General features: G+C 36.0%; 1 pseudogene; it reads left to right on the plus strand.

Annotated features, from left to right (window-relative positions):
* The first annotated feature begins 3,579 nt into the window (after positions 1 to 3,579).
* Positions 3,580 to 18,868, plus strand: part of LOC120148605 — a 39,570-nt pseudogene continuing 24,281 nt past the window's right edge.

Here is an 18,868-nt window from a genome sequence, read left to right on the forward strand (position 1 = left end):
TGTCTTTTTGATTTAACAAAAAGGGGGAGAAGTGTTAAATGTGTTTTAAATGATAAATGGGAGAAGTGTTAAAGTAAGGGGGAGTAATTTCAAAACTTGATTTCAAAATCTCAAAATCTTAAAATTACTAAAATGTTTTGTTATATCAAAAAGGGAGAGATTGTTGAAAACATTTTGATATTTCGATATAACAAATTAAGTTAAATGAATTTTAAGATTTTTCCAAATGATTTTCTAAGTATATTCGATATAACTATTCGAATATCAAAACATTACTCCAAATCTTTCAAAGATCATTTTTAATCCTTACTCAAGTTTAAAATTAAGTTTTAATCTTAAAACAATCTCAAAATAATTTTACAAAGTATTTCGAACCATTTCAAAGCCAAAAATTCCAGATTGCTCAGAGGGAACCGATTCCCCCTGAATGGTTTGGCTCCGAGAATTCCAGTATGCTCGGAGGGAACCGATTCCCCCCGGGGGGTACCGACCCTTGTATAACGGTCGAAATATTTGAATTTTACACTTAGAGAACCGATTCCCTATAGGGGGTACCGATTCCCCCCACGCTCCAAACTGTTTTATTAATTGTTTTCACACTAAAACGACTATATTATTTTCTCTAATCATCCCCAACATTCAGAAGTGATTCAAGGTGTATTTAAGCAAGCTTAGAAGCCATTGATCAATAACAAGAAACATCAAGCAATTAGAATCAAAAGAGAATCAAAGAGAAAGCATCAAACCTCAAGTTTGAGAATTTCAAGCCTATTTTTCATTCAATATTCATTTTGTTTTCAAGAACACTTATTGTGCTCAATTGTATTTATTCTTGAGTGTTCTTTCTTTGTTCTAGAATTGTGCAAACATATTTACCATGTGAGGTTTTTCTTGTAAGTTTGCAAATTTGTATTTCTCTTTGAGAAACGAGTGTTCTCAAGAATTGGGGTATATTCTTGAGGGAGTTGTAAGGTTATCTCTTTGGCCTCAAAAGAAAGAACAAATTAGTGAATTTGTTGGAAAATCCTTAGTGTGGATAGCTAAGGTAGTGGACGTAGACTTTGGTTGATAAAGTCGAACCACTCTAAATCGCTGTGCAATTTCTTTCAATTTTCTGCAAAAGCTTCCACCAAAATTTTTATTGCCAATTCACCCCCTCTTGGCCGATTCAATCAATCGATTAACTCAACATATATAATAATTATACTATCATTTTATATAAAAACACAAAAAAGTTATTCAACTCATTTACCTCTAAGATTGCTATGCATCATTTGAGGTATCTCTGGCTGCCCTTTTTAAAGGTGATTATTGATTCAATCAATCTCGAATGGACATATTCAGCCCAATTAAATTCACCCTTTAGGCCTTTATCGCAAATGAGCTTCATATAATCTTTGTTCGTTGACGTATCACCCGTTGGACAAAGAAAGATCCCGACAAGGTGCAATAGAACTCTGGCCTTCAACTCATCCGCCCCCGTAAGATCCACTTTTGATTTCCTCTTCAAGTTCAACATATGTCACCTTCTGCTTCAAACCATATTTGGAGGCAAGTGCTTTCCAGTTCTTACTCTTAGAGACTTCTACAACACTTTTGCCTTCATTTTCTACCCCGAATATGGCTGCAGCACATGGGATCTCGAGAGGAAATGAAAAATCACCATACTTAGTAATACATTGTTTGACATCAAATTGCACCATCAAGAATCGACACAATTCCTCCGAATAGGTCGATCCCTCACTCCTACTAATGATCCAAACCCTATTTCTCCCAGCACATTCAACTGACCATTCTCCTTAAGATATTTAATTAATGAATTCACCCTTTTAATGTTACACCTTGTCGACACTTCCTACATTTTTTAACAATATATAATGTTATAATTCTTATATTTTGTATCAACGTATTTACAAGTTTAATGAATACCTTCTTTTCATTTGCTTTCCTCCGTTCTTTGTATTCTTTACTATCATTCATTGACTGTATGATGTAAGGTTCCTTTTCAGCATCACTCATCGAATTCCATTTCAACCTCACATCTTTTGACACCTAATATTAAGCATAAACGTTTCTTAATCAATACATTAACACTAAATAATACTCAATGTCAATTTCATTTTACATACCGAACCGTTGTGCGTACCATCTTCCTTCATCCTTTTGCATTCGGCTATACTGTCAACATTTAAAATTTGTAATCAATTTAAAGTTCTTAAATACTTTAATCCAATTACCTTTGGTTGCTTTCGAGTCTCACCTCAATTTCAAAGTCATTTGCGCCACCAACAATTTTTCCACCCATTGACTCCATTTTTCCTTCATATATCAGTTTACGCAAATCAAATCAAATACTTGTTACATACACTTTATTCAATATACAAATATAGATAACTACTCTTATGGTAAAACGGTTTTCTTCAAAAGAATTTGAATGGCCACTACAAAATGTGTCGGCACATTTATACAACCTATAATATCATTTTCTACCTATAATATTTAATAAAAGTATCGACATTTATATTTTACCTTGAATATCACATTCTACCTGTAATCGGTCTCAAATGTTTCTTTACTCCAAAACCTTAAACAACACATAAAAACCCTATTTCCGATTACTGTAATAATAAAAAACTAGAGTTTCGACAACATACTTTTTGATTCGACTGCAGCAACAAACAAACAAACTTCGCTTTAGAAACGCCTTCTGAAATGCAGCAATAATTACGCTTCGATTTCAAAAACTTGTCTGTTCTATCTATTTTCAGAGGATATTTAACTATAGCCTTTATATTTTCATCGGATATGTTATTTATATTTAATTGATACAACTACCAAAGTGTCGATACTTTTATGTCAGGTGTCGATACTTTCGATATGATAATTACCTATTTATTTGAAAGTATCGATAATTTATTACACGTACTTATGAAAGTATTTACACTTTCAATATATCCGGTAGCGCTTTATAGGTTTTATCATTTTGATACCAATTTTATCATATTTTTACCTGTTATATCGTTGTGGATCGATACATTTTTTAAAAGTATCAATACTTTATAGGCGCTAAAACTGCTTCTCTTTTAAATTCACAAAGTGTCGATACTTATATTAAAGTATCGACACTTTAAATATATCCGGTAGCGCTTTACCGGTTTTATCATTTCGATACCAGTTTTGTCATATTTTTATATGTTATATTGTTGTGGATCGATACATTTTTATAAAGTATCGACACTTTATAGGCGCTAAAACTGCTTCTCTTTTAAATTCACAAAGTGTCAATACTTATATTAAAGTATCGACACGTTCAATATATACGGTAGGGCTTTACCGGTATTATCATATTTTTACATGTTATATTGATATAGATTGATATATTTTTAATTTAGATCGACATAAACCGATAAATTAAGTTTGCTGGTTGTCAAATTTTTTAATATTTTTTCATGATTTAGATCTACTACATTATTATTACTCAACATTTCCGATAACGCTAAATTAAATTTTTTAAATATTTTTTAAAATATCCGGTAATACTATTTATTAACTGAATAACCCGCCTTTCAGAGACAATCCCTTTCTGATTTAAGGAGGAAAAAGGAAAATGTAGAAAAAGCTAACTCAAGATGCGATCTTTGAATTGATTCTGTGAGTATGGTGAAATCTGGGCCGTTACAATTTCCGTTTTTCCGATTGATTATCAGACAGTGGAAAACGCAAGCAGAGACAAACCGATAGAGAGAGAGTGGGATAGAAATGAACGGAGGTGATGAGGTGGTCGTAGCTCCGGCGGGCCCGCCATAGCCGTTGGATTGGAAATTCTTTCAGGTATTCGATGAACGAATCGCTGGAGAAGAAGTTCAAGAAGGTAAATTGTTAATTGATGATTGGATCCAATTGGTTATTTGTTGGGTCTATTGGTGTTAGGGTTTTTTAGTGCTTTGGATCCATTTCGGATCATGAGTTTTAAGTAATTCTTGTTTAGGTTAATGGGTAAGAAAAAAATGCGACTTCCCTTCCCCCCGTTTCGGGTTTTTGGTTTAGCATTAAAAAAAGGCTAGTGTGGAAGTGAACTTGGTTAAGTTGCTAATGTGCTTTTTTCTGCATTATTAAATTAATAGTAGTGCTTTGGATCTTAATAATATTTTTGCACATATTTTCTGGTCGTAGGATTTTTAGTTTATGGCAATTGATTAATGGTATTGATAATTCAATTGAAATTGGAATCTGGGTATTATCATTTCATTAGATGGAGATTGACTTTGTTGTGGGCGTTTTTGTCACTTAAAGCCTTAACCCATTGAAGGATGACAAATTGATGTTGGTGGTTTATTTCTAATATGAAAGGTTATATTATGGCAAAATTCCTAGTAAACGGGACACAGAGAAAGTGGGTTAGGCTGAGTTAAATGATTTAGGAGTGTATGGTGTTGCTATGGAAGATATAGCTTAGTAGTTAGTGGATATTTGATCTTTTTTATACTCATCTTAAATTCAAATTGTGCAGTTGGCTTAATATGTTGAATTTGATCCTGTGTAAGCATATCATGTGCAGACATCAAGGTACGTTTGTAACCGGTAGAGTGACCTTAGGCTATGATGAAAAAGTGAGAAATAGCTTGATGATGCTCAGTTGATGATGAGCTAGTAAGATGGAAAGTTATAGGTAGAGCTTCAAATGACAGTGTGATGCTTACATAGGTTGGATCTTGAAGCCTTTATGCATATTTCTACCAAGGAATTGTCTTTGAAACAATTTGCACATTTTAGTAATAGACTGACAACAAGTAATAGTTTGGCTAAATATCGCAAAAATACACCGGTAGACACCCATTTTTATCCGGATCTATCAAAAATATTATTGTAATATTATTATTATTATTATTTGTTGTTGTTGTTATTATTATTATTATTAACATTACAATTACACTTATTTTTTGCAGGCCCTCGAACCAAAAGGCCCAAACCCATTTACAAGTTCAAGCCTAAACCCGAGACCCTATTCCAACCCAAATTACATCAACCTAGCAGACCCAGATGGCTTGATTCAAGCCTGACCCAGATCCAGACCCGACCAGGATCTGAATCGGCCCCGTAGGGTTTCTAAAACCTAACCCTAGGGATATCATATCAAATCCCACTAAAATATCCAAGACCACTCCCATCAGTCAACTCACATAAATCACACATGCATCAAAGATAAAAAGAAGAAAGAGAAGAGAGAGAGATTCATTCAGGTTTTCAGAAAAAAAGTTGAGAAAAAAAAGAGATATCGAAAGAAAAAAAAGAGGAAATAATAGAGAGAAAAATAACGAAACAAAAATAGAGAGGGAAAGAGTCTTACCTTGGTTCGGAGTTCGCCGGGAAGCCGAGAGGTCGTCGATTTCCAAAGTCTTCGAGAGGTAAAGCTGTAGATCTGATAGGTTGAGTTTTAGGCTATGGGGAGGCTCGATTTGGGTTGAGTGTGAAGAGAGGAATTGTTTAGGAGTCGGTTCGTATTTTTCGGCCGCTGGGCGCCTCCGTGGGCCTCGTCGACCGCCGTGGCCTTTCTCTCTTCAGTTGAGAGAGTTGAGAGAACTTAGAGTTTTCTCTCTCTTCTCTTGTTTGGAAACTAGAGAAATGAAAAATGTAGCCATTTTTGGTCTTGAAAATCATATATATATCGAATTCCAAACAGTGCCGTTTCGCACCAATCGAAACGACGTAGTTTTGTTTCCTCCATTCCCGTGTTTTTTTTATTTTTGGGCTAATTTCACTTTATGCCTTTAACATTTGTAATACTCTATTTTGGGTGATGAATGAAGATTCAGTTTTTCTATTTGAGTCTCATTTTTATTTCTTATTATATTTTCGTCCTAACATATAGTTGATGTTTATGATAATTTTTATATATCAGACCTGGAATTTGTGAAACATTTATTTTAGTCCTTACATATTTTGTAATATGTTTTGTTTTATGCTTATTCAGGTTTATTGATTTGTGATTAATTTTATTTTGATCCTTGTATGTATATTAATGGATTTTATTAACATTTATGTTTTGGTCTTTAAACTGGCTTACCTTTTATTTTAGTCCATCTTTGTTCTTAGTTTTAGTTTAGATAATGTTTATGATTTTGGTCATCTGTTTTGATTCATTGTCATTTCAGTCCCTAATGTTATTAATGGGTTATTTACATTTCTGGTTCCTATATTATTTAATATTGTAATATGGGCTCTGATTTATTTGTATTTACTGTTTAGTCTTTTAATTTTCTGTTTTTGCTGTTTAACCCTTTTAGTTTATGTTTTTGGCTAGTTTAGTCCTTTAACTTTCTGTTTTAGCTATTTTAATCCTTTAAGTTGTTGTATTTGCTATTTTGGTCCTTTAACTTTCTGTATTTACTGTTTAGCCCTTTAAATTTCTGTTAATTATATTTTAATCCCTTAAATGCTTATTTTTGGTATTTTATTTTGGTTTGTAATATTTGTTGTTTTTTATTTCAGTCCTTAGTTACTTGTGGGTTATTTGCGTTTTCAGTCCTTGTGGTTTGTTATTTTCGATTGAGGCTGGTTGGTGTTGTAATCATATTTTATCCCTTTATGTTTCTGTTATTATTATTCTAGTCCCCCATGTATGAATATTTTACAATATAATGTATTATATTAAGTAAATATTATCCATGGTTATTGTATAAATGTATGTTTTTATTTATTTTATTTTATTTCATTTGTATGTTGTTATTGTTTTGTTTTATTTTATTTTATTTTTATTTAATATTTATTTCCCTTATGTTTCTTTATCTAGTGTATAATATTCGAATATTTTCAAGAACGTTAATTGTAGAATGGGCGTGGAAAACACCACTTGATCGAAGTGATGTAATCCAATATGACATTCAAACAAAAATGCGAACTTGAAATAAACCGATTTCATTTCATTTTAAGTTGAACAATGCCATGAATGTTTCTAAATAGTTGTCTATTTTATTTTATGCAAATCGTCGATCTTCATTTTATATTCGATTCATTTTTTAGTTAATCAATTTATTTTGTTGTATGTAAACATTGATTTTTTTATATATTCGATTCGCATATTTATCAATGAGGGAATATTTTTACGGATAAGAAATAAACGAGATAGCTTTCCCGATGGAGGATTGCAAATCTCGTAGTTAATTTTCAAGTTAAAGAATTTTCCCTAATTAAATAATTCGAGACAAATTAATTAAATCTCAATAAACGGATCATAGGTTAACTTTATATTCGATCCATCATTTCCACCATTTACGATGATGTGTAAGTGATACAGTACCAATTTTGGGCGTTGTGGGGGTGCTTAACCTTCTCCACACGTAACCGACTCACGAACCCATTAAATTGAATTTTTGGTAAACGCATACCAAGTTTTTGTCTTATAAAATGATTTTTCTTAAAATTATTTTTAAAAGACGTTTTTAGGTATTCGACCTACCTAACCCAAAGGTCGATGGCGACTTTTTTCCATTTTATTCAAATCAATTCCAAATCACCAATTTTTTCAAAATAAAAAATCATAATTGTTTTTAAAATAATATTTAATTGTGTTTTTTTTTAAAAAATGGTTATGACAACACCATCTTGGACTTTGAGATACTATTAGAGCTTGTCACTCACTGAGTAATAGTGCTCTTTTTATTCTCTTTCTTTTTTATCCAAATTAAGCTTGTCATGGCCAGGTTTTTTTCCCCTTAAGCTTGCCACTTTAATAATGATGCAAGGGCAATTCTTATTACATTACAATGGCTGCATATTATTCTTGGTAGGGCAGTACAGAAATAGTTTATGTTCTTTCACGTTGTTACCTTCTTGATTTTCTCAAAGAAAGATGTTGCGTAGAAAACAAAAATCATTCTTAGAAACTGAGATTTGTGATTATTGAATAGGAACTAAAAGATTAAGGCTTCATCCCAAGCAGTGGTTTATATATAGAAAGTTTGTCAATCTTGCCAAATTTACCAATAATCTTACTGGCAGGCAATTTTGTATCATAACAAATTTGTCTCCTGCTGCAGTTGATATTATTTCAGCAATTGAATTTGATAAAACTGGGGATCATCTTGCCACTGGTGACCGTGGGGGCAAGGTTGTTCTCTTTGAGAGGACAGATAAAAAGGATGTGGGTTCTGCTACCTTTACTAATGTTGACATATTTAGTGTTCTTCTATTACAACTTGATAATAACTTATCGTACTGCAATTTGTAGCACGGTGTATCCAGAAGGGATCTGGAGAATGAAGTATCCAATTAGTCGGCACCCTGAGTTTCGTTACAAGACAGAGTTCCAGAACCATGAGCCTGAGGTTCTCCCTCATTGCTTTTATGATGCAATGATACATGCACATGAACATATGCACAGAAACACTTGTTTCCCGCTAGGCTCAGCATTTTTCCCCCTTTCCCCCCTCAGTTGGACTATCTCAAAATCTTGGAAATAGAGGAAAAAATCAACAAAATCAGATGGTGCCAAGCAACCAGCGGTGCCCTCTTTCTCCTATCAACCAATGATAAAACCATCAAGTTTTGGAAGGTAGGAAGGAATTTTATGTTGCAACTCTGATTGTAGATTGTCCATATGATCACTTCCTCTAACAATAAGTAGTGATGGGTATTTTCGTTCATGCATATGTAGCAGAACATGCGTTGTAAAACCACCACAAGAGGTTTGAGGCATGGATAGAATTGCAAATTAAATGTGCTTGTACTATTTCTGAATTCGGTCTTATTCTTCTAAGCATCCTCGCTAAGCATATTTCATGTTTTGTATAATTGTGCTTTGTTCTGTCCTTACTGTTATGCCTACTTATTTCTGTTGTATGTCTGAGGGTTCAATAGGTACAGGAAAAGAAGGTCAAGAAAATTTCTGACATGAATTTGAATCCATCAAAAGCTGTAGGAAATGGCAGCATTGCTAGTTCAAGTACCCCTAAACCTTGTCTTGCAAATGGAGGTTCCCCTGACAGATCCTACAACTCTTTGGGCAATGACATTTCTTTCCCGCCTAGAGGCCTGCCTTCATTGCGTTTACTTGTGGTAGTTGTACTCTACAGTCATTTGTTTACTTGCTCTATTGACGATTTAAGCTAAAATTTAATATTTTTTAGCTATATGGGTTTTAAATTTGCTTAAGTCTAGTTAGGATGATAAAAACTTTTAAATGTCGATAGAAATGCCACATAATGTGATCAACTTCTTTATAGCACCAGTTGCTTACAGGGAGCAGTACTTGAACTAGGTGCAGAACTTGCTCTCAGATGTGATGCCTAACTGAATTAGGGGCAAAGCCCATGATTTGTCCATTTCTTTGTGGTTAACGTGCATGAGATGAGTATTAAATCTTTTTGCACCAATTTCTATAAATATGCACTTCTAGGTATTCATGTAAAATAGGCTGTTAGGTTTCCATCCCACTGTGTGTGTGTGTGTGTGTTGTCAAATTTGTTACTTTCAGTTCTACAATTACTTGGAAGATCACCTGATTGTTTCGTCTCTTTTTCTTTTCCAGTCTAGGTTGTGGGCTTAGGATTTTGTTGTTGAATAATGGTGTTTCCTATTGGCATGCTTCTTGGTCTTTTCCTTCACAATAATCTATGATCTTTATTTTATCTAGGTAACAGGTCTGTAGACCAACCTAGCGGCTAGATGTCGAAGAGTATATACCCAAGCTCATGATTATCACATCAATTCCATTTCAAATAACAGGTAGCTATCTCTTTTAATTTTATTTTTATTTTAATATTATTTTTCATTGACTTCTTATATTTAGATCTATTTGAAAACAGTTGAAGACAAAGCATAATTTTTTTCCTCTATAATATATGGTATGTTAGGAAAATAAACCGAGTACAAGTAATTTCCCTATAACCAGATTAGTGAGAATGCGAAATAAAAGCGGAAAAATAATACCCGAAAATTGATAACGGAGTTCAGCCAATTGTGCTTACGTCTCCGGGCTGCTGCAGATCTTTTACTAAGAGAGAAAATTTACAGGTGTTTACAAAACACTCACTACTCACAAGAAAGCTTTCTAGTATAGGAAGAAAGAAATGTTTTGGGATGATTTAGAAGCTAAATGAGCTAGGGTATTTATAGTTGAAACTTAGGGACTAATCTTTGAAAATACCCTAAAGTGCAATGACTAAATGTGTGATTTAACCATTTTAATTTTCAACAAAATTATACCAAACTTTGAACCAAGCATTATCGGTGCCAAACTTTGTTGAAACTTCAGCCCTCTTTAATTTCCACAGGCGGTGCCCACCCCCTCCTTTCTTTGACTTTACAATCTCCCACTTGAAGACTGATTTTAATCTGTCTTCACACCTCGATCGATGCAGCAGCATTTCTGGTCTTGTTACTCTAGCATGCCAACTGAAGCTGAACACAACTTCAGTTTGTCCGTAGTCACCGTCTTTGTCAACATGTCTGCAGGATTTTGAGCTCCACTGATCTTTTCAAGTTTCAAAATCTCATCTTCCAGAAGAGACCGAATAAAATGATATCGTAATTGTATGTGTTTCGTCCTGGAATGAAAAGACGGATTTTTGCTAGATGGATAGCACTTTGACTATCGCAATACAAGACATTGTTTTCTTGTTTCTTGCCTAACTCTTCCAAGAAACTTTGGAGCCAAACCATCTCCTTGCTGGCTTCTGTAACAGCGACATATTCTGCTTCAGTTGTGGAGAGAGCAACTATCTTCTGTAGTTGAGAAACCCAACTCACTGCAGTTCCTCCTAGAGTATAAACATACCCTGTAGTGCTCCTTCTGATGTCGACATTTCCGGCTAAGTCAGCATCTACATAGCCTGTCAGTATCGTATCTCCACCTTTGAAACAAAGTGCTTTGTTTGTGGTACCCCGCAGATATCTAAGGATCCATTTGACTGCTTCCCAGTGTACCTTGCCCGGATTATTCATGTACCTGCTAACAGCTCCCACTGCATGAGCAATATCTGGTCTGGTACAAACCATGGCATACATCAGACTTCCAATTGCTGAGGCATACGGCACCTTTACCATGTGTGCACGTTCTTCCTCCGTCTTTGGTGACTGTTCTTTGGAGAGCCTGAAATGAACACCTAAAGGTGTACTTACTGGTTTAGCATCTTGCATGTTGAACCTGGAGAGTACTTTGTTGATGTACTCAGCCTGTGATAACATCAAAGTCCGACTTTGTGTCTCTATTGATCCTCATCCCAAGAATCTGCTTTGCAGCGCCCAGATCCTTCATAGCAAACTGCTTCGACAATTTTTGCTTCAAGTGTATAATCTCTTGCATGTCTGAGCCTGCAACGAGCATGTCATCAACGTACAATAATAAAATAATGAAGCTGTTGTCGAACCTCTTGATGTAGCAACAATGATCTGCTTGGCATCTGATAAAACCACTGTTACTCATGAAACTATCGAACTTCTTGTACCACTGTCTAGGAGCTTGTTTTAAACCATACAAGCTCTTCTTCAACCTGCATACCAGGTTTTTCTTGTCTGCCTCTATGAAGCCTTCTGGTTGCCTCATATAGATTTCTTCCTCCAAATCACCATGAAGGAAAGCTGTCTTTACATCTAACTGCTCAAGATGTAAATTCTCTGCAGCTACAATTTTCAACACCAGTCTGATTGTAGACAATTTTACGACTGGAGAGAAAATTTCATTGTAGTCAATACCTTCTTTTTGCTGAAAGCCTTTGACAACCAATCTTGCTTTGTAGCGTTTGCTCCCATCGTGCTCTTCTTTGATCCTGTAAATCCACTTGTTGTGGAGCGCTTTCTTGCCTGGTGGTAATTCAGCTAATTCCCATGTCTGATTTGACATAAGCGAGTCCATCTCATCTTTCATGGAAAACTCCCACTTGACTGAATCCTCCACTTGCATTGCTTCATCATAGCACTCTGGTTCACCATTGTCAGTCAGCAACAAGTAGTGTAAAGAAGGAGAATACCGTTGGGTTGGTTTAGGAATTCTGGAGGAGCGTCTCAGTTCTGGTGTGCCTGGTTCTTCTTGAACTGCTTCAGGATTGATCTGAACATCATTTCCAGAAATCTCCTCGAACTCAGCAAATTCCTTTGTTTCAGCTTCGGTATTACTTGATTCTGCGGTTGACCTATCTTTGTACATCACATTTTCATTGAAAATGACGTCTCTGCTTCTGATGATCTTCCGATTTTCATAGTCCCAAAATCGGTAACCGAACTCATCACCGCCATAACCAACAAAAGCACATTTGTTGGACTTAGCATCAAGCTTACTTCTTTCAGCAGAGTCTATGTGTACATAAGAATACAACCAAACACTCTTAAGTGTGAAAGGTTTATTCTTTCTTGCTCCAAACTTCCTCTGGTATTCTGCCATCCAAAGGAACTGAGGGCCCACGGTTGATCAAGTAAGCTGCAGTGTTGATTGCTTCAGCCCATAGAAATTTGGGCAAGCCGGCATGTATCCTCATACTTCTGGCACGTTCATTCAGAGTTCTGTTCATGCGCTCTGCTACACCATTATGTTGCGGTGTCTTGGGAACTGTTGTCTCCATCTTGATCCCATTGTTTGCGCAGAAATCTCTGAATCTACTGTCTCTGTACTCTCCTCCATTGTCAGACCTCAACCGCTTGACTTTCAAACCAGTCTCATTTTCCACCATGGCCTTCCATTTCTGAAGATATCGAAGACTTCTGATTTCTTCTTCAGAAAATAAACCCACACCTTCCTTGTTGAATCATCGATGAAGGTGACATAATATAGTGAGCCTGCAAGAGATGGAACTGGGGATGGTCCCCATACATCAGTATGAACCAATTCTAACCTTTCTGTCTTGGGTGTCTTGCCAATCTTTGCAAAACTGACTTTCTTTTGTTTGCCAAAGATGCAATCCTCGCATAGTCCGACATCTACATTCTTTAGATCCGGCAGCTTCCCTTTTGACAAAAGTGTCTTCATCCCTTTCTCGCTCATATGGCCAAGCCTTTGGTGCCATAGGTTTGATTTCCATCAGCATCTGCTATGCAATGATATTCTCTAAATTTGAGGTTACATAGAGAGTACCAGTCTTCTTACCACGAGCAATGACGAGTGCTCCTTTGGTAATCTTCCATTCACAGCCTGAAAAGGTTGTGCTATATCCTTCTCCATCAAGCTGTCCAACAGAAATCAGATTTCTTTTGAGGCCAGGAATATGTCTCACTCCTGTCAGCTTCCAGGTGGTCTGGTTTGGCAACTTTAGTCGGATGTCTCCTTTTCCGACGATCTTTAAGGTTTCATCATCAGCAAGATGAACCTTCCCAAAATCACCACTGACATAGTTCTCCATGATTTCTTGGCATGGGGTGGAGTGGAAAGATGCCCCTGAATCCAAGATCCATGATTCAATCGGACTGTTGACGCTTAGAATCATGGCATCACCTGTCTCCTCTGTCACGTTTGCAGATTCCTGTGCACCGGTATCTTTCTTCAGTGCTCGGCAATCTCTTTTAAAGTGACCTTTCTTGCCACAATTATAACAGGTAAAATCTTTCTTTCCCGTTCTAGATTTTTCCCGTCTGGATTTTGATCTGCCACGATTTGAATATCTTTCTGAAGTTCTTCCTCTAGACTCCGTGTGCAAGGCTGATGAGGTTGATGCTTCACCCGATTCTCTCCGTCGAATTTCTTCACTCAGTACCAGATCCCGAACATCGTCGAATTTTAATTTGCTGTTTCCCGACGAACTGCTGACTGCTGTAACAGTAGCATTCCAACTGTCTGGTAGAGATGATAAGAGAATTAAAGCTCGAACTTCATCATCGAACTCAATTTCCACTGAACTCAACTGGGTTGTGATTGTGTTGAGTTCATTTAGGTGTTGTGCCACCGATGCCCCTTCCGTCATCCGCAAATTGAATAATCGCCTCATCAAATGAACTTTGTTTGAGGCCGATGGCTTCTCATACATACTGGAGAGAGCCGCCATAAGACCCGCCGTGGTCTTTTCCTTTGCTATGTTGAAAGCAACATTTCGGGACAACGTCAGTCGAATGACTCCGAGGGCTTGTCGGTCGAGAAGAGCCCAGTCTTCATTCTTCATGCCCTCTGGTTGCTTTCCTGAGAGAGGTTGATAAAGATTTTTCTGGTACAGAAAATCTTCAATCTGCATCTTCCAAAAGCCAAAGTCCGCACCATCGAACTTTTCAATTTTCACCTTCCCTTCGTCTGCAGCCATCGCTTCCACTCGAATCTGGCTTCTTTTGGATCGTTTCTGACAATTCTTGCGAACCACCGTGTATTAGAACACCACCGTCGACAAACTCGTATCGCTGACCGAAATTTCACTATTCACGAAATTCACTATTCACGTGAATAGTAATGAATAGTAACCTCGCAGAAAAATTGACAAAATTCACAACCTGGCTCTGATACCAGTTGTTAGGAAAATAAACCGAGTACAAGTAATTTCCCTATAACCAGATTAGTGAGAATGCGAAATAAAAGCGGAAAAATAATACCCGAAAATTGATAACGGAGTTCAGCCAATTGTGCTTACGTCTCCGGGCTGCTGCAGATCTTTTACTAAGAGAGAAAATTTACAGGTGTTTACAAAACACTCACTACTCACAAGAAAGCTTTCTAGTATAGGAAGAAAGAAATGTTTTGGGATGATTTAGAAGCTAAATGAGCTAGGGTATTTATAGTTGAAACTTAGGGACTAATCTTTGAAAATACCCTAAAGTGCAATGACTAAATGTGTGATTTAACCATTTTAATTTTCAACAAAATTATACCAAACTTTGAACCAAGCATTATCGGTGCCAAACTTTGTTGAAACTTCAGCCCTCTTTAATTTCCACAGGCGGTGCCCACCCCCTCCTTTCTTTGACTTTACATGGTAGTACCATGCATCTTTACTTTTTTCTTCTCTAATGGAGGAAGTACGTCATCAGCTGAGATATTTGAATGCCCTTTTAAAGAGTTTGTCGTTCTGCTCTGTCTAGCAATGTTAGTATAAGAGATCTGTAATCCTCTAAAGTTATTTACTTGATGGTTCCTGCTTCCTACAAATGTTTAGCATATATCTCCCTGGATCATACTTGAGTATCACACTTTAGACCCTCACCCCAACTCTTTCCTCCTTATCTATCAACCCGAACATAGTCTATTGGCTTTTCTACTATGTTACAGGGACCCAGGTCAGGTTTCCAATATCAGTATTAATCTAAGGATTAGATTCTTCTTTTGCTTAATGTTTCTGAAACTTGAGTGATTTAAAAAGTGTCCGGAAATAGTATATAAATACGAGGGATATGTTATATACCTGAGAGATATTCTAATACATTATCTTATTTAAACATATATTTTTTATACTTTACAAAAATGAAAAAAAGCTTTTTTTAAGTACATAAATTCAAATTTACATATAGTTAATGTAAATATTAAATGTTTGTATTTTGACAATCTTAAATCCTTGATATAAATGTTACACAGTCAATTAAACGCCCAAAATATCAAAAAAGGCCTATGATTTCCCCCCTCTTTGGACCAATCAATGTTTCTTTTGTTTATTTTTTTCCCCATTTTTCTATTCTTTCTTTTGCTTTTGTTTATTCCATGTCTTTCTCCTCTGCTCCACCTAAACACACTATATGATGCACATATAAAATTTGAAAGTTCTTCCTCATTTTCTCTTTTCTTTAGATTCCCTCTACAAGCTCAGCAGGACTCTGAAACTTGGAATCTTTTCTTTAGATTCCCTTTACCTGCTCTTTCCGTTTTTTTCTATTGCCTCCAAAAAGCTTCCCGCAGCAATGACCCCATGAACATCTCATTCTGCCGCTCCAAATTACTGGTTTTTTTAGTATGTTATTCCCCACCACTGGCTCTTCCATCTGAAAATCTTTTGAAGCTTCAAGACAGCCTCACCAGTGTGAGCTACCACCCGTCACAGCCCAAAAGGGCCAGTGGGAACCCCCATTCCCAGTTCATTGCATATTTCTTGTTCGTATCAGTATCATGTCATGTCAAAGTGAGTATGTCACTCTAAAGTGTGCCAAATTAGTGTAACATAGCTCCTAAATACAAAGAGGACGACAATATGACATACTACAATCATGTACGAAGGTGCTACTGCTAGCTATGAACCTCTCACTTGATATTTTTTGTGCTTTCCACTGTCCTTCATAGGTGTCTCGTAAGTCGTAACAAAGTGATTTGATCTAGTTTTAGGTTCTATATTAGAGTTGAATGTTAAAACTGGCATATGGATTGGGTGTCTCGTTTTCTCTTTTTCCATTTGAACTTCTTGTGTTTTGTTAAGGATTTAGGTATAGGATTCCCTATGTATAATGATAATGGATGTTTCATTTTTGTGTATTTGTATGATGAACCTGGAAGATACCTTTCATTCTTTAGGGGCTAATAATAATTTTGATCTAGTTTCTCCAGTTCTCTCAAAATTATTATTCACTCCAAAAGAATGAAAGGTATCTTCAAGAGACCATTTCACGATTACAGCTTCTTGCTCAGACATAACATTGCAAGAAGCTGTAATTGTGAAATGGTCTCTTGAAGATACCTTTCATTCTTTAAGGGTGAATAATAATTTTAAGAGAATTTGAGAAACTACCATGGGATGCAAATGTTATGATTGGAGCTTTCTTTATGAATCATTTTTCCCTGTTAGGCCTTTGAGCCATAATCACATTCTCATTTTGCATGAAAATGTGTTAAGGTGGTACTATCAACTGAGCATGCTTTATGCCATGCCCACCCTTGAAATATTGGAGGTTTTAGCTATACTAAACATTTGAAATTTTGAATCAAGAGGGATTCATCTTTTTTAACGGTTTTATATTTTACTTCTCTTGAAGACCTTGGTTTTCAAAGGCATGAAGCGCAGCCAGGTGATGAGGATGGCGCCCTCCTGGGTTGAGACGAGGTGATTTACAAAAGGCGCCCGGAGGCGTGCACCTCCTGAAGCTGTGCCTTTGCGCCTTTCGGATTTTAATAAATTATTATATTTTAATATTAAAAAAACCCATCTTAAAAAAAAACTCACTCACGATACAATCACCAAAATAATCCCTAATATTCTTTCTCCACTGCACGCCTCTCTTCTCCAACACCGTGATCTTCTTCTCCATTGCACGCATTTGCTTCATTTTTTGTTCGAGTGTTACAACTTGAAACATTAAGATGGTGATATTTGCTTTGCTTGATATTTCTTCTATTTGAACTATGTTTTTATGTTAGTTTGTGTTGTTAGTTGATAGTGTAATGGTATTGAATATTTTGATCTTTAAAGAACTATATTATTATTTATCATGTTATTTTGAGTACAAAATATAGTTTACACTTGATATATATTATATATTACAAACAGTGTCCTTTCATACGAAAGGTGTGTTGGAAATAAAACACTCACACAAACAACTTTTATTGAAACTCAAACAAATATTACAAGAGCACTCTCACTCAAAAACAAGAACTACAACTTACTCTTATAGGATTTTGCTTCTTCACTCACTTAGAAGCTCTTAATTTTTCTTTATGCTTAAAACTAAAATGGGAAGGGGTATTTATACTACTCAAGAACAATCCTACACCACACAAATAAACTAATTTAAACCATTACAAATTCAACAAATATCTAACTCTCACCTAACTAAATTGATGTAAGCAATGACATCATTACTTAAATGATGTAAGCAATGACATCTTTAATTAAATGATGTAAGTAATGACATTAATTTAGTCTGGGTTTGGGTATAGGCTCCCATAATGGATCAAGTTTATGATCCAACACCCCCCTTAAACTTGATCTCGTGACCCCTAGTAGGTTCCTTAATCTTAAGAAGTCTTCGCTGGTCAGTGGCTTGGTAAAAATATCAGCAACTTGATCTTGTGACTTCACGTATTCAACTTCCACATCTTTTCTTGCAACACACTCCCTTATATAGTGGTAGCGAATATCAATGTGCTTCCTTCGATCATGGAATACTGGATTCTTAGCTAAGGCAATGGCTGACTTGTTGTCGACACAAACCTTGGTAGGCTCTTCTTGTATCAAACCTATCTCCTTCAATAGATTTCTAAGCCAAATTGCATGACAAACGCATGAGGTAGCAGCAACATATTCCGCTTCACAAGTGGACAATGTGACAATCGGTTGTTTCTTTGACATCCATGTGAACACAATATCTCCCATGAAAAATACGAATCCAGTAGTGCTCCTTCGATTATCTATGTCTCCACCCCAATCACTGTCGCTATATCCAACAAGCTTGTAATCATTAGAAACTGAATAGAACAAGCCAAAGTCAATTGTACCTTTCAGATAACGAAGAATTCTCTTTGCGTCTTTAAAATGGGTGGTTGTTGGAGATTCCATGTAGCGACTAACCAATCCAACTGCGTGAAGAATATCGGGTCTCGTGCAAGTTAGATAGCGTAGAATTCCTACCAAACTTTTGAATAATGTTGGATCTACACTTTCGCCTTCTTCATGTTTGGTCATCTTGATCTCGTATTCTACCGGTGTGCTTATTGGCTTACAGTTCTCCATCTTGAACTTCTTCAGTATCTCCTTTGCATAGCTTTCCTGTGAAATGAAAATTCCATCATTTTGTTGCTTAACTTCAATACCAAGGTAGTACGCCATGAGCCCCATGTCTGTCATCTCGAATTCTTTCATCATCACATCCTTGAATTCATTAAACATGCTTGGGTTGCTTCCAATGAAGATCAAATCATCCACATAGAGACACACGATCAAAATATCTTCATCTTTGGTCTTGATATATAAAGCATGCTCGTAGGGACATTTGTTGAAGCCATTCTCTTGGAAGTACTTGTCGATTCGGCTATTCCATGCCATTGGTG

The sequence above is a fragment of the Hibiscus syriacus genome, unplaced genomic scaffold (assembly GCF_006381635.1).
Source record: "Hibiscus syriacus cultivar Baekdansim isolate YM2019G1 unplaced genomic scaffold, ASM638163v2 tig00110963_pilon, whole genome shotgun sequence".
In the NCBI taxonomy this organism is placed as follows: Eukaryota; Viridiplantae; Streptophyta; class Magnoliopsida; order Malvales; family Malvaceae; genus Hibiscus; species Hibiscus syriacus.